The sequence below is a fragment of the Amia ocellicauda genome, chromosome 16 (assembly GCF_036373705.1).
Source record: "Amia ocellicauda isolate fAmiCal2 chromosome 16, fAmiCal2.hap1, whole genome shotgun sequence".
NCBI lineage: Eukaryota > Metazoa > Chordata > Actinopteri > Amiiformes > Amiidae > Amia > Amia ocellicauda.
This window is the reverse complement of record NC_089865.1, coordinates 27,791,770-27,805,976: the sequence shown is the minus strand read 5'-3', so window position 1 is coordinate 27,805,976 and position 14,207 is coordinate 27,791,770. Positions and strand designations below refer to the sequence as shown.

At 46.8% G+C, this 14,207-nt stretch overlaps 14 non-coding genes across 14 annotated transcripts; 7 read left to right on the top strand and 7 right to left on the bottom strand.

The window, feature by feature from the left end:
• Positions 1 to 361: 361 nt before the first annotated feature.
• Positions 362 to 456, top strand: trnai-uau (transfer RNA isoleucine (anticodon UAU)). Its single transcript has 2 exons — positions 362 to 399; positions 421 to 456. It is a non-coding gene; the product is annotated as a tRNA-Ile (tRNA).
• A 518-nt stretch (positions 457 to 974) lies between these two features.
• On the bottom strand, positions 975 to 1,046 carry trnaw-cca (transfer RNA tryptophan (anticodon CCA)). The gene has a single exon. It is a non-coding gene; the product is annotated as a tRNA-Trp (tRNA).
• A 1,414-nt stretch (positions 1,047 to 2,460) lies between these two features.
• Positions 2,461 to 2,554, top strand: trnai-uau (transfer RNA isoleucine (anticodon UAU)). Its single transcript has 2 exons — positions 2,461 to 2,498; positions 2,519 to 2,554. It is a non-coding gene; the product is annotated as a tRNA-Ile (tRNA).
• A 518-nt stretch (positions 2,555 to 3,072) lies between these two features.
• Positions 3,073 to 3,144, bottom strand: trnaw-cca (transfer RNA tryptophan (anticodon CCA)). The gene has a single exon. It is a non-coding gene; the product is annotated as a tRNA-Trp (tRNA).
• A 1,414-nt stretch (positions 3,145 to 4,558) lies between these two features.
• On the top strand, positions 4,559 to 4,653 carry trnai-uau (transfer RNA isoleucine (anticodon UAU)). Its single transcript has 2 exons — positions 4,559 to 4,596; positions 4,618 to 4,653. It is a non-coding gene; the product is annotated as a tRNA-Ile (tRNA).
• Positions 4,654 to 5,145: 492 nt separating this feature from the next.
• On the bottom strand, positions 5,146 to 5,217 carry trnaw-cca (transfer RNA tryptophan (anticodon CCA)). Its single transcript has one exon. It is a non-coding gene; the product is annotated as a tRNA-Trp (tRNA).
• A 1,416-nt stretch (positions 5,218 to 6,633) lies between these two features.
• On the top strand, positions 6,634 to 6,728 carry trnai-uau (transfer RNA isoleucine (anticodon UAU)). The gene is made up of 2 exons: positions 6,634 to 6,671; positions 6,693 to 6,728. It is a non-coding gene; the product is annotated as a tRNA-Ile (tRNA).
• Positions 6,729 to 7,246: 518 nt separating this feature from the next.
• On the bottom strand, positions 7,247 to 7,318 carry trnaw-cca (transfer RNA tryptophan (anticodon CCA)). Its single transcript has one exon. It is a non-coding gene; the product is annotated as a tRNA-Trp (tRNA).
• A 1,414-nt stretch (positions 7,319 to 8,732) lies between these two features.
• On the top strand, positions 8,733 to 8,827 carry trnai-uau (transfer RNA isoleucine (anticodon UAU)). The gene is made up of 2 exons: positions 8,733 to 8,770; positions 8,792 to 8,827. It is a non-coding gene; the product is annotated as a tRNA-Ile (tRNA).
• A 518-nt stretch (positions 8,828 to 9,345) lies between these two features.
• On the bottom strand, positions 9,346 to 9,417 carry trnaw-cca (transfer RNA tryptophan (anticodon CCA)). The gene has a single exon. It is a non-coding gene; the product is annotated as a tRNA-Trp (tRNA).
• Positions 9,418 to 10,831: 1,414 nt separating this feature from the next.
• trnai-uau (transfer RNA isoleucine (anticodon UAU)) lies at positions 10,832 to 10,926 on the top strand. Its single transcript has 2 exons — positions 10,832 to 10,869; positions 10,891 to 10,926. It is a non-coding gene; the product is annotated as a tRNA-Ile (tRNA).
• A 518-nt stretch (positions 10,927 to 11,444) lies between these two features.
• trnaw-cca (transfer RNA tryptophan (anticodon CCA)) lies at positions 11,445 to 11,516 on the bottom strand. Its single transcript has one exon. It is a non-coding gene; the product is annotated as a tRNA-Trp (tRNA).
• Positions 11,517 to 12,930: 1,414 nt separating this feature from the next.
• Positions 12,931 to 13,025, top strand: trnai-uau (transfer RNA isoleucine (anticodon UAU)). The gene is made up of 2 exons: positions 12,931 to 12,968; positions 12,990 to 13,025. It is a non-coding gene; the product is annotated as a tRNA-Ile (tRNA).
• Positions 13,026 to 13,543: 518 nt separating this feature from the next.
• trnaw-cca (transfer RNA tryptophan (anticodon CCA)) lies at positions 13,544 to 13,615 on the bottom strand. Its single transcript has one exon. It is a non-coding gene; the product is annotated as a tRNA-Trp (tRNA).
• Positions 13,616 to 14,207: the final 592 nt, after the last annotated feature.

The window sequence follows — 14,207 nt, the reverse complement described above, 5'->3', positions numbered from 1 at the left end:
TCCCCACACTGGTACTTGAATCGTGTGGTTAGGTCCATATCTTACTCATAAATTGAGTATGGAAAGATGGCCTGGATTTTGAAAAGTCTATGTATGGCTTCGTGTCAAGGTGAAGAGCTGACTTGTGAATTTCTGTGACTGTTCATCCCATTAACTTTCATCCATTTTCTAGCACACAGTTTCTCAGGAAAGTCAATCTTGTCCACATATCTTTCCTTCACAAATTGGGCTAATGTGGAACACTAGGAACACTGGCATTCGACATGGTAAACATGGATGCATGTCAATCTACCAACTTCCCTTGGCTTTCTTGTGACTCAGTGGGACGCGGCTATACATCCTCTCTTGGACCAGTTTTCTGGCTCTAGTGGCGCAATCGGTTAGCGCACGGAACTTATAGAGCAGTATGCAGCCTGTGTCATGCCGAGGTTGTGAGTTCAAGCCTCACCTAGAGCAGTTAGCTTTTCTGCCTGGTGTTCAATTCCATGTAATGCTACCCCAGGAAAGGTAATGGTATTGTGAAATGAAAAAGCTGCTATGTTGCATGGAGAAGCTCCCTCCGCAGTCATGAACAGGAAAGTGCATCCAACGGTTGCTTTCGCAAACATCTATGCTTTGCCAAATGGAAAAATGATGTCATTCTGGCACGCAATGCTGGCTTCACATTCATGTGGAATTTGACTTTGGTTGGCAGATCAACGGCAGCGTTGGTGGTATAGTGGCAAGCATAGCTGCCTTCCCAGCAGTTGACCTGACTTCGATTCCCGGCCAATGCAAAACCTTTAGTTGCACATTCGCAGCGGACAGGTGGCAGCAATAGTTCAAAGTGCATGGCTACGTAGATCCCTTTGTTCCTAATGGCAAGTGTGAGTCTGGCAAAATCAGTGACATTTAGGTGCTTTGTGAATTTACCTTGCCGCTTGTGGACTTTTTATTGGAACTCTGGCGTTGGGCCTTCCCGTTGTACAAAACACTGAACCCGACGTGAATCGACCACGCACCCTTCTGATCTGGAGTCAGACGCGCTACCGTTGCGCCACGAGGTCTCAGGGTGAAAGAGTGTCCCGTGAAACAGTGGTGTTCAAAGTATGTTGATGTCCAAAGTTTGTGTGTGTTCTGTTGGGTTAGGCAGTGGAATGCTTTGATTACTACTACTAGCGAGATAGTCGCTCTATCCACGAAGCAACACTCAGCATAGCAGAGCCTATAGCTCGCTGTTAGTCCGTGTACCTCATAGGTATCACACCTGGCATCAGTGCCCAATAATTCCCTTGCTTTGACAACTGTCTGTCTATGACTTCACCTACAGACGTGGACAAGCGGTGGGTTTTAGATCGTATGTGTGTCAACATGAAGTTCGAGAGGTTCACGGTGCCGTAAACAAAACGCTCTAGCCTTTCGAGGGCACTCCAATTGGACCAGCTGTGGGTGCTTGCCATCTCGTCGTTTCTTTCACTTTTCACTTTGCATGCATACACATTTCTCTGAGAATGACGGCACAGAGTGCGTATAAGCCCTAAACGAGAACGAGTGATTAATCCCAGGCTCCCGATTTCTTCACTACTTCCTAAGTTAAAAGACGGCCTGGAGATGCCAAGGATTGAACGCGGGGACCTCATACATGCACTCTACCACTGAGTTACATCCCCACCGGCGAGAGGCTGCTCGCAAACCTTGTATCTCCTTCCAAAAAAAACACTCAAACTGTCATTTCTACACTCTGAAAGCACTGGGAAGTCCGTTTCATTGATTTTCATGTCGTAACTTTCAACCCACGCATGACCCAATGTCCGGATGAAGCTGGTTCAGTTACTTCCACGTTTTGCCTCTTTTGTAAAATGCAAAGTGAATCGAATGAAAATGAAAAGATTGTTTGAACGTTTCATCTGTGTTGCTGAGGAATTCAAGAAGCAGCAAGATTGGACTCACAGCGATTGAGATGGAGGTTTTGGAATCACTGTCACTCCAGTGGAAAGCCTGAAATGCGCTACTTTGCAGCAGTGCCAGTCGTGTAGTGGTATCATACAAGATTCCCATTCTTGTGACTCGCGTTCGATTCCCGGCTGGTGCACCCGACATGCTGCGCTTCCCCTCTTGTTTCCCCACACTGGTACTTGAATCGTGTGGTTAGGTCCATATCTTACTCATAAATTGAGTATGGAAAGATGGCCTGGATTTTGAAAAGTCTATGTATGGCTTCGTGTCAAGGTGAAGAGCTGACTTGTGAATTTCTGTGACTGTTCATCCCATTAACTTTCATCCATTTTCTAGCACACAGTTTCTCAGGAAAGTCAATCTTGTCCACATATCTTTCCTTCACAAATTGGGCTAATGTGGAACACTAGGAACACTGGCATTCGACATGGTAAACATGGATGCATGTCAATCTACCAACTTCCCTTGGCTTTCTTGTGACTCAGTGGGACGCGGCTATACATCCTTTCTTGGACCAGTTTTCTGGCTCTAGTGGCGCAATCGGTTAGCGCACGGTACTTATAGAGCAGTACGCATCCGTGTCATGCCGAGGTTGTGAGTTCAAGCCTCACCTAGAGCAGTTAGCTTTTCTGCCTGGTGTTCAATTCCATGTTATGCTACCCCAGGAAAGGTAATGGTATTGTGAAATGAAAAAGCTGCTATGTTGCATGGAGAAGCTCCCTCCGCAGTCATGAACATGAAAGTGCATCCAACGGTTGCTTTCGCAAACATCTATGCTTTGCCAAATGGAAAAATGATGTCATTCTGGCACGCAATGCTGGCTTCACATTCATGTGGAATTTGACTTTGGTTGGCAGATCAACGGCAGCGTCGGTGGTATAGTGGCAAGCATAGCTGCCTTCCCAGCAGTTGACCTGGCTTCGATTCCCGGCCAATGCAAAACCTTTAGTTGCACATTCGCAGCGGACAGGTGGCAGCAATAGTTCAAAGTGCATGGCTACGTAGATCCCTTTGTTCCTAATGGCAAGTGTGAGTCTGGCAAAATCAGTGACATTTAGGTGCTTTGTGAATTTACGTTGCCGCTTGTGGACTTTTTATTGGAACTCTGGCGTTGGGCCTTCCCGTTGTACAAAACACTGACCCCAACGTGAATCGAACACGCACCCTTCTGATCTGGAGTCAGACGCGCTACCGTTGCGCCACGAGGTCTCAGGGCGAAAGAGTGTCCCGTGAAACAGTGGTGTTCAAAGTATGTTGATGTCCAAAGTTTGTGTGTGTTCTGTTGGGTTAGGCAGTGGAATGCTTTGATTACTACTACTAGCGAGATAGTCGCTCTATCCACGAAGCAACACTCAGCATAGCAGAGCCTATAGCTCGCTGTTAGTCCGTGTACCTCATAGGTATCACACCTGGCATCAGTGCCCAATAATTCCCTTGCTTTGACAACTGTCTGTCTATGACTTCACCTACAGACGTGGACAAGACGTGGGTTTTAGATCGTATGTGCGTCAACATGAAGTTCGAGAGGTTCACGGTGCCGTAAACAAAACGCTCTAGCCTTTCGAGGGTACTCCAATTGGACCAGCTGTGGATGCTTGCCATCTCGTCGTTTCTTTCACTTTTCACTTTGCATGCATACACATGTCTCTGAGAATGACGGCACAGACTGCGTATAAGCCCTAAACGAGAACGAGTGATTAATCCCAGGCTCCCGATTTCTTCACTACTTCCTAATTTAAAAGACGGCCTGGAGATGCCAAGGATTGAACGCGGGGACCTCATACATGCACTCTACCACAGAGCTACATCCCCACCGGCGAGAGGCTGCTCGCAAACCTTGTATCTCCTTCCAAAAAAAACACTCAAACTGTCATTTCTACACTCTCAAAGCACTGGGAAGTCCGTTTCATTGATTTTCATGTCGTAACTTTAAACCCACGCATGACCCAATGTCCGGATGAAGCTGGTTCAGTTACTTCCACGTTTTGCCTCTTTTGTAAAATGCAAAGTGAATCGAATGAAAATGAAAAGATTATTTGAACGTTTCATCTGTGTTGCTGAGGAATTCAAGAAGCAGCAAGATTGGACTCGCAGCGATGGAGATGGAGGTTTTGGAATCACTGTCACTCCAGTGGAAAGCCTGAAAAGCACTACTTTGCAGCAGTGCCAGTCGTGTAGTGGTATCATACAAGATTCCCATTCTTGTGACTCGCGTTCGATTCCCAGCTGGTGCACCCGACATGCTGCGCTTCCCCTCTTGTTTCCCCACACTGGTACTTGAATCGTGTGGTTAGGTCCATACCTTACTCATAAATTGAGTATGGAAAGATGGCCTGGATTTTGAACAGTCTATGTATGGCTTCGTGTCAAGGTGAAGAGCTGACTTGTGAATTTCTGTGACTGTTCATCCCATTAACTTTCATCCATTTTCTAGCACACAGTTTCTCAGGAAAGTCAATCTTGTCCACATATCTTTCCTTCACAAATTGGGCTAATGTGGAACACAAGGAACACTGGCATTCGACATGGTAAACATGGATGCATGTCAATCTACCAACTTCCCTTGGCTTTCTTGTGACTCAGTGGGACGCGACTATACATCCTTTCTTGGACCAGTTTTCTGGCTCTAGTGGCGCAATCGGTTAGCGCACGGTACTTATAGAGCAGTACGCAGCCCGTGTCATGCCGAGGTTGTGAGTTCAAGCCTCACCTAGAGCAGTTAGATTTTCTGCCTGGTGTTCAATTCCATGTAATGCTACCCCAGGAAAGGTAATGGTATTGTGAAATGAAAAAGCTGCTATGTTGCATGGAGAAGCTCCCTCCGCAGTCATGAACAGGAAAGTGCATCCAACGGTTGCTTTCGCAAACATCTATGCTTTGCCAAATGGAAAAATGATGTCATTCTGGCACGCAATGCTGGCTTCACATTCATGTGGAATTTGACTTTGGTTGGCAGATCAACGGCAGCGTTGGTGGTATAGTGGCAAGCATAGCTGCCTTCCCAGCAGTTGACCTGGCTTCGATTCCCGGCCAATGCAAAACCTTTAGTTGCACATTCGCAGCGGACAGGTGGCAGCAATAGTTCAAAGTGCATGGCTACGTGTGAGTCTGGCAAAATCAGTGACATTTAGGTGCTTTGTGAATTTACGTTGCCGCTTGTGGACTTTTTATTGGAACTCTGGCGTTGGGCCTTCCCGTTGTACAAAACACTGACCCCGACGTGAATCGAACACGCACCCTTCTGATCTGGAGTCAGACGCGCTACCGTTGCGCCACGAGGTCTCAGGGCGAAAGAGTGTCCCGTGAAACAGTGGTGTTCAAAGTATGTTGATGTCCAAAGTTTGTGTGTGTTCTGTTGGGTTAGGCAGTGGAATGCTTTGATTACTACTACTAGCGAGATAGTCGCTCTATCCACGAAGCAACACTCAGCATAGCAGAGCCTATAGCTCGCTGTTAGTCCGTGTACCTCATAGGTATCACACCTGGCATCAGTGCCCAATAATTCCCTTGCTTTGACAACTGTCTGTCTATGACTTCACCTACAGACGTGGACAAGACGTGGGTTTTAGATCGTATGTGCGTCAACATGAAGTTCGAGAGGTTCACGGTGCCGTAAACAAAACGCTCTAGCCTTTCGAGGGCACTCCAATTGGACCAGCTGTGGGTGCTTGCCATCTAGTCGTTTCTACCACTTTTCACTTTGCATGCATACACATGTCTCTGAGAATGACGGCACAGAGTGCGTATAAGCCCTAAACGAGAACGAGTGATTAATCCCAGGCTCCCGATTTCTTCACTACTTCCTAATTTAAAAGACGGCCTGGAGATGCCAAGGATTGAACGCGGGGACTTCATACATGCACTCTACCACTGAGTTACATCCCCACCGGCGAGAGGCTGCTCGCAAACCTTGTATCTCCTTCCAAAAAAAACACTCAAACTGTCATTTCTACACTCTGAAAGCACTGGGAAGTCCGTTTCATTGATTTTCATGTCGTAACTTTAAACCCACGCATGACCCAATGTCCGGATGAAGCTGGTTCAGTTACTTCCACGTTTTTCCTCTTTTGTAAAATGCAAAGTGAATCGAATGAAAATGAAAAGATTGTTTGAACGTTTCATCTGTGTTGCTGAGGAATTCAAGAAGCAGCAAGATTGGACTCGCAGCGATTGAGATGGAGGTTTTGGAATCACTGTCACTCCAGTGGAAAGCCTGAAAAGCGCTACTTTGCAGCAGTGCCAGTCGTGTAGTGGTATCATACAAGATTCCCATTCTTGTGACTCGCGTTTGATTCCCGGCTGGTGCACCCGACATGCTGCGCTTCCCCTCTTGTTTCCCCACACACCCCTACTTGAATCGTGTGGTTAGGTCCAAATCTTACTCATAAATTGAGTATGGAAAGATGGCCTGGATTTTGAAAAGTCTATGTATGGCTTCGTGTCAAGGTGAAGAGCTGACTTGTGAATTTCTGTGACTGTTCATCCCATTAACTTTCATCCATTTTCTAGCACACAGTTTCTCAGGAAAGTCAATCTTGTCCACATATCTTTCCTTCACAAATTGGGCTAATGTGGAACACTAGGAACACTGGCATTCGACATGGTAAACATGGATGCATGTCAATCTACCAACTTCCCTTGGCTTTCTTGTGACTCAGTGGGACGCGGCTATACATCCTTTCTTGAGCAAGTTTTCTGGCTCTAGTGGCGCAATCGGTTAGCGCACGGTACTTATAGAGCAGTACGCAGCCCGTGTCATGCCGAGGTTGTGAGTTCAAGCCTCACCTAGAGCAGTTATCTTTTCTGCCTGGTGTTCAATTCCATGTAATGCTTCCCCAAGAAAGGTAATGGTATTGTGAAATGAAAAAGCTGCTATGTTTCATGGAGAAGCTCCCTCCGCAGTCATGAACAGGAAAGTGCATCCAACGGTTGCTTTCGCAAACATCTATGCTTTGCCAAGTGGGAAAATGAAGTCATTCTGGCACGCAATGCTGGCTTCACATTCATGTGGAATTTGACTTTGGTTGGCAGATCAACGGCAGTGTTGGTGGTATAGTGGCAAGCATAGCTGCCTTCCCAGCAGTTGACCTGGCTTCGATTCCCGGCCAATGCAAAACCTTTAGTTGCACATTCGCAGCGGACAGGTGGCAGCAATAGTTCAAAGTGCATGGCTACGTAGATCCCTTTGTTCCTAATGGCAAGTGTGAGTCTGGCAAAATCAGTGACATTTAGGTGCTTTGTGAATTTACGTTGCCGCTTGTGGACTTTTTATTGGAACTCTGGCGTTGGGCCTTCCCGTTGTACAAAACACTGACCCCGACGTGAATCGAACACGCACCCTTCTGATCTGGAGTCAGACGCGCTACCGTTGCGCCACGAGGTCTCAGGGTGAAAGAGTGTCCCGTGAAACAGTGGTGTTCAAAGTATGTTGATGTCCAAAGTTTGTGTGTGTTCTGTTGGGTTAGGCAGTGGAATGCTTTGATTACTACTACTAGCGAGATAGTCGCTCTATCCACGAAGCAACACTCAGCATAGCAGAGCCTATAGCTCGCTGTTAGTCCGTGTACCTCATAGGTATCACACCTGGCATCAGTGCCCAATAATTCCCTTGCTTTGACAACTGTCTGTCTATGACTTCACCTACAGACGTGGACAAGACGTGGGTTTTAGATCGTGTGTGCGTCAACATGAAGTTCGAGAGGTTCACGGTGCCGTAAACAAAACGCTCTAGCCTTTCGAGGGCACTCCAATTGGACCAGCTGTGGGTGCTTGCCATCTCGTCGTTTCTTTCACTTTTCACTTTGCATGCATACACATGTCTCTGAGAATGACGGCACAGAGTGCGTATAAGCCCTAAACGACAACGAGTGATTAATCCCAGGCTCCCGATTTCTTCACTACTTCCTAAGTTAAAAGACGGCCTGGAGATGCCAAGGATTGAACGCGGGGACCTCATACATGCACTCTACCACAGAGCTACATCCCCACCGGCGAGAGGCTGCTCGCAAACCTTGTATCTCCTTCCAAAAAAAACACTCAAACTGTCATTTCTACACTCTCAAAGCACTGGGAAGTCCGTTTCATTGATTTTCATGTCGTAACTTTAAACCCACGCATGACCCAATGTCCGGATGAAGCTGGTTCAGTTACTTCCACGTTTTGCCTCTTTTGTAAAATGCAAAGTGAATCGAATGAAAATGAAAAGATTGTTTGAACGTTTCATCTGTGTTGCTGAGGAATTCAAGAAGCAGCAAGATTGGACTCGCAGCGATGGAGATGGAGGTTTTGGAATCACTGTCACTCCAGTGGAAAGCCTGAAAAGCGCTACTTTGCAGCAGTGCCAGTCGTGTAGTGGTATCATACAAGATTCCCATTCTTCTGACTCGCGTTCGATTCCCGGCTGGTGCACCCGACATGCTGCGCTTCCCCTCTTGTTTCCCCACACTGGTACTTGAATCGTGTGGTTAGGTCCATATCTTACTCATAAATTGAGTATGGAAAGATGGCCTGGATTTTGAAAAGTCTATGTATGGCTTCGTGTCAAGGTGAAAAGCTGACTTGTGAATTTCTGTGACTGTTCATCCCATTAACTTTCATCCATTTTCTAGCACACAGTTTCTCAGGAAAGTCAATCTTGTCCACATATCTTTCCTTCACAAATTGGGCTAATGTGGAACACTAGGAACACTGACATTCGAAATTGTAAACATGGATGCATGTCAATCTACCAACTTCCCTTGGCTTTCTTGTGACTCAGTGGGACGCGGCTATACATCCTTTCTTGGACCAGTTTTCTGGCTCTAGTGGCGCAATCGGTTAGCGCACGGTACTTATAGAGCAGTACGCAGCCTGTGTCATGCCGAGGTTGTGAGTTCAAGCCTCACCTAGAGCAGTTAGCTTTTCTGCCTGGTGTTCAATTCCATGTAATGCTACCCCAGGAAAGGTAATGGTATTGTGAAATGAAAAAGCTGCTATGTTGCATGGAGAAGCTCCCTCCGCAGTCATGAACAGGAAAGTGCATCCAACGGTTGCTTTCGCAAACATCTATGCTTTGCCAAATGGAAAAATGATGTCATTCTGGCACGCAATGCTGGCTTCACATTCATGTGGAATTTGACTTTGGTTGGCAGATCAACGGCAGCGTTGGTGGTATAGTGGCAAGCATAGCTGCCTTCCCAGCAGTTGACCTGACTTCGATTCCCGGCCAATGCAAAACCTTTAGTTGCACATTCGCAGCGGACAGGTGGCAGCAATAGTTCAAAGTGCATGGCTACGTAGATCCCTTTGTTCCTAATGGCAAGTGTGAGTCTGGCAAAATCAGTGACATTTAGGTGCTTTGTGAATTTACCTTGCCGCTTGTGGACTTTTTATTGGAACTCTGGCGTTGGGCCTTCCCGTTGTACAAAACACTGAACCCGACGTGAATCGACCACGCACCCTTCTGATCTGGAGTCAGACGCGCTACCGTTGCGCCACGAGGTCTCAGGGTGAAAGAGTGTCCCGTGAAACAGTGGTGTTCAAAGTATGTTGATGTCCAAAGTTTGTGTGTGTTCTGTTGGGTTAGGCAGTGGAATGCTTTGATTACTACTACTAGCGAGATAGTCGCTCTATCCACGAAGCAACACTCAGCATAGCAGAGCCTATAGCTCGCTGTTAGTCCGTGTACCTCATAGGTATCACACCTGGCATCAGTGCCCAATAATTCCCTTGCTTTGACAACTGTCTGTCTATGACTTCACCTACAGACGTGGACAAGACGTGGGTTTTAGATCGTATGTGTGTCAACATGAAGTTCGAGAGGTTCACGGTGCCGTAAACAAAACGCTCTAGCCTTTCGAGGGCACTCCAATTGGACCAGCTGTGGGTGCTTGCCATCTCGTCGTTTCTTTCACTTTTCACTTTGCATGCATACACATTTCTCTGAGAATGATGGCACAGAGTGCGTATAAGCCCTAAACGAGAACGAGTGATTAATCCCAGGCTCCCGATTTCTTCACTACTTCCTAAGTTAAAAGACGGCCTGGAGATGCCAAGGATTGAACGCGGGGACCTCATACATGCACTCTACCACTGAGTTACATCCCCACCGGCGAGAGGCTGCTCGCAAACCTTGTATCTCCTTCCAAAAAAAACACTCAAACTGTCATTTCTACACTCTGAAAGCACTGGGAAGTCCGTTTCATTGATTTTCATGTCGTAACTTTCAACCCACGCATGACCCAATGTCCGGATGAAGCTGGTTCAGTTACTTCCACGTTTTGCCTCTTTTGTAAAATGCAAAGTGAATCGAATGAAAATGAAAAGATTGTTTGAACGTTTCATCTGTGTTGCTGAGGAATTCAAGAAGCAGCAAGATTGGACTCACAGCGATTGAGATGGAGGTTTTGGAATCACTGTCACTCCAGTGGAAAGCCTGAAATGCGCTACTTTGCAGCAGTGCCAGTCGTGTAGTGGTATCATACAAGATTCCCATTCTTGTGACTCGCGTTCGATTCCCGGCTGGTGCACCCGACATGCTGCGCTTCCCCTCTTGTTTCCCCACACTGGTACTTGAATCGTGTGGTTAGGTCCATATCTTACTCATAAATTGAGTATGGAAAGATGGCCTGGATTTTGAAAAGTCTATGTATGGCTTCGTGTCAAGGTGAAAAGCTGACTTGTGAATTTCTGTGACTGTTCATCCCATTAACTTTCATCCATTTTCTAGCACACAGTTTCTCAGGAAAGTCAATCTTGTCCACATATCTTTCCTTCACAAATTGGGCTAATGTGGAACACTAGGAACACTGACATTCGAAATTGTAAACATGGATGCATGTCAATCTACCAACTTCCCTTGGCTTTCTTGTGACTCAGTGGGACGCGGCTATACATCCTTTCTTGGACCAGTTTTCTGGCTCTAGTGGCGCAATCGGTTAGCGCACGGTACTTATAGAGCAGTACGCAGCCTGTGTCATGCCGAGGTTGTGAGTTCAAGCCTCACCTAGAGCAGTTAGCTTTTCTGCCTGGTGTTCAATTCCATGTAATGCTACCCCAGGAAAGGTAATGGTATTGTGAAATGAAAAAGCTGCTATGTTGCATGGAGAAGCTCCCTCCGCAGTCATGAACAGGAAAGTGCATCCAACGGTTGCTTTCGCAAACATCTATGCTTTGCCAAATGGAAAAATGATGTCATTCTGGCACGCAATGCTGGCTTCACATTCATGTGGAATTTGACTTTGGTTGGCAGATCAACGGCAGCGTTGGTGGTATAGTGGCAAGCATAGCTGCCTTCCCAGCAGTTGACCTGACTTCGATTCCCGGCCAATGCAAAACCTTTAGTTGCACATTCGCAGCGGACAGGTGGCAGCAATAGTTCAAAGTGCATGGCTACGTAGATCCCTTTGTTCCTAATGGCAAGTGTGAGTCTGGCAAAATCAGTGACATTTAGGTGCTTTGTGAATTTACCTTGCCGCTTGTGGACTTTTTATTGGAACTCTGGCGTTGGGCCTTCCCGTTGTACAAAACACTGAACCCGACGTGAATCGACCACGCACCCTTCTGATCTGGAGTCAGACGCGCTACCGTTGCGCCACGAGGTCTCAGGGTGAAAGAGTGTCCCGTGAAACAGTGGTGTTCAAAGTATGTTGATGTCCAAAGTTTGTGTGTGTTCTGTTGGGTTAGGCAGTGGAATGCTTTGATTACTACTACTAGCGAGATAGTCGCTCTATCCACGAAGCAACACTCAGCATAGCAGAGCCTATAGCTCGCTGTTAGTCCGTGTACCTCATAGGTATCACACCTGGCATCAGTGCCCAATAATTCCCTTGCTTTGACAACTGTCTGTCTATGACTTCACCTACAGACGTGGACAAGCGGTGGGTTTTAGATCGTATGTGTGTCAACATGAAGTTCGAGAGGTTCACGGTGCCGTAAACAAAACGCTCTAGCCTTTCGAGGGCACTCCAATTGGACCAGCTGTGGGTGCTTGCCATCTCGTCGTTTCTTTCACTTTTCACTTTGCATGCATACACATTTCTCTGAGAATGACGGCACAGAGTGCGTATAAGCCCTAAACGAGAACGAGTGATTAATCCCAGGCTCCCGATTTCTTCACTACTTCCTAAGTTAAAAGACGGCCTGGAGATGCCAAGGATTGAACGCGGGGACCTCATACATGCACTCTACCACTGAGTTACATCCCCACCGGCGAGAGGCTGCTCGCAAACCTTGTATCTCCTTCCAAAAAAAACACTCAAACTGTCATTTCTACACTCTGAAAGCACTGGGAAGTCCGTTTCATTGATTTTCATGTCGTAACTTTCAACCCACGCATGACCCAATGTCCGGATGAAGCTGGTTCAGTTACTTCCACGTTTTGCCTCTTTTGTAAAATGCAAAGTGAATCGAATGAAAATGAAAAGATTGTTTGAACGTTTCATCTGTGTTGCTGAGGAATTCAAGAAGCAGCAAGATTGGACTCACAGCGATTGAGATGGAGGTTTTGGAATCACTGTCACTCCAGTGGAAAGCCTGAAATGCGCTACTTTGCAGCAGTTCCAGTCGTGTAGTGGTATCATACAAGATTCCCATTCTTGTGACTCGCGTTCGATTCCCGGCTGGTGCACCCGACATGCTGCGCTTCCCCTCTTGTTTCCCCACACTGGTACTTGAATCGTGTGGTTAGGTCCATATCTTACTCATAAATTGAGTATGGAAAGATGGCCTGGATTTTGAAAAGTCTATGTATGGCTTCGTGTCAAGGTGAAAAGCTGACTTGTGAATTTCTGTGACTGTTCATCCCATTAACTTTCATCCATTTTCTAGCACACAGTTTCTCAGGAAAGTCAATCTTGTCCACATATCTTTCCTTCACAAATTGGGCTAATGTGGAACACTAGGAACACTGACATTCGAAATTGTAAACATGGATGCATGTCAATCTACCAACTTCCCTTGGCTTTCTTGTGACTCAGTGGGACGCGGCAATACATCCTTTCTTGGACGAGTTTTCTGGCTCTAGTGGCGCAATCGGTTAGCGCACGGTACTTATAGAGCAGTACGCAGCCTGTGTCATGCCGAGGTTGTGAGTTCAAGCCTCACCTAGAGCAGTTAGCTTTTCTGCCTGGTGTTCAATTTCATGTAATGCTACCCCAGGAAAGGTAATGGTATTGTGAAATGAAAAAGCTGCTATGTTGCATGGAGAAGCTCCCTCCGCAGTCATGAACAGGAAAGTGCATCCAACGGTTGCTTTCGCAAACATCTATGCTTTGCCAAATGGAAAAATGATGTCATTCTGGCACGCAATGCTGGCTTCACATTCATGTGGAATTTGACTTTGGTTGGCAGATCAACGGCAGCGTTGGTGGTATAGTGGCAAGCATAGCTGCCTTCCCAGCAGTTGACCTGACTTCGATTCCCGGCCAATGCAAAACCTTTAGTTGCACATTCGCAGCGGACAGGTGGCAGCAATAGTTCAAAGTGCATGGCTACGTAGATCCCTTTGTTCCTAATGGCAAGTGTGAGTCTGGCAAAATCAGTGACATTTAGGTGCTTTGTGAATTTACCTTGCCGCTTGTGGACTTTTTATTGGAACTCTGGCGTTGGGCCTTCCCGTTGTACAAAACACTGAACCCGACGTGAATCGACCACGCACCCTTCTGATCTGGAGTCAGACGCGCTACCGTTGCGCCACGAGGTCTCAGGGTGAAAGAGTGTCCCGTGAAACAGTGGTGTTCAAAGTATGTTGATGTCCAAAGTTTGTGTGTGTTCTGTTGGGTTAGGCAGTGGAATGCTTTGATTTCTACTACTAGCGAGATAGTCGCTCTATCCACGAAGCAACACTCAGCATAGCAGAGCCTATAGCTCGCTGTTAGTCCGTGTACCTCATAGGTATCACACCTGGCATCAGTGCCCAATAATTCCCTTGCTTTGACAACTGTCTGTCTATGACTTCACCTACAGACGTGGACAAGACGTGGGTTTTAGATCGTATGTGCGTCAACATGAAGTTCGAGAGGTTCACGGTGCCGTAAACAAAACGCTCTAGCCTTTCGAGGGTACTCCAATTGGACCAGCTGTGGATGCTTGCCATCTCGTCGTTTCTTTCACTTTTCACTTTGCATGCATACACATGTCTCTGAGAATGACGGCACAGACTGCGTATAAGCCCTAAACGAGAACGAGTGATTAATCCCAGGCTCCCGATTTCTTCACTACTTCCTAATTTAAAAGACGGCCTGGAGATGCCAAGGATTGAACGCGGGGACCTCATACATGCACTCTACCACAGA